This window comes from Gavialis gangeticus, unplaced genomic scaffold (assembly GCF_001723915.1).
Source record: "Gavialis gangeticus isolate Ggan-Ray unplaced genomic scaffold, GavGan_comp1, whole genome shotgun sequence".
NCBI lineage: Eukaryota > Metazoa > Chordata > Crocodylia > Gavialidae > Gavialis > Gavialis gangeticus.
The window spans coordinates 109,110,993-109,111,308 of NW_017729022.1; the positions used below are offsets into that span (position 1 = coordinate 109,110,993).

The 316-nt window shown below is 38.6% G+C and overlaps 1 protein-coding gene across 1 annotated transcript in view; it reads right to left on the minus strand.

The window, feature by feature from the left end:
• The window catches only part of LRP6 (LDL receptor related protein 6), a 260,426-nt gene that overhangs the window by 8,866 nt on the left and 251,244 nt on the right, over window positions 1-316 (minus strand). The window lies entirely within an intron of this gene.

Consider the following 316-nt stretch of genomic DNA (forward strand, 5'->3'; position numbering starts at 1 on the left):
TTTTTTTTTTTTTTTTTTTTTTTAAAATCAATGAGTTCCCTCACACTGTTTGTTTAATAAAAGCTATCTTTCTAACACCTAACTCTACCCTCACTCACTACTCAACTGCACCCCATCATCATATTCTCCCAGTCCCTGTGAATCAAAAAGCATGGGTCCAAGCACTTCCTTCTGTCCCAAGTCAGGCAAGCACTTTGCAGACTTCGGTCATTTGGGCTAAGTACAAACATTCAAAAAGCCTGAGGCAGAACTGATCTAAGTTACATGGTTTTCTGTAAGCAGCGTAGTTTAGTTCAGTAGTGAACAGAACACATAT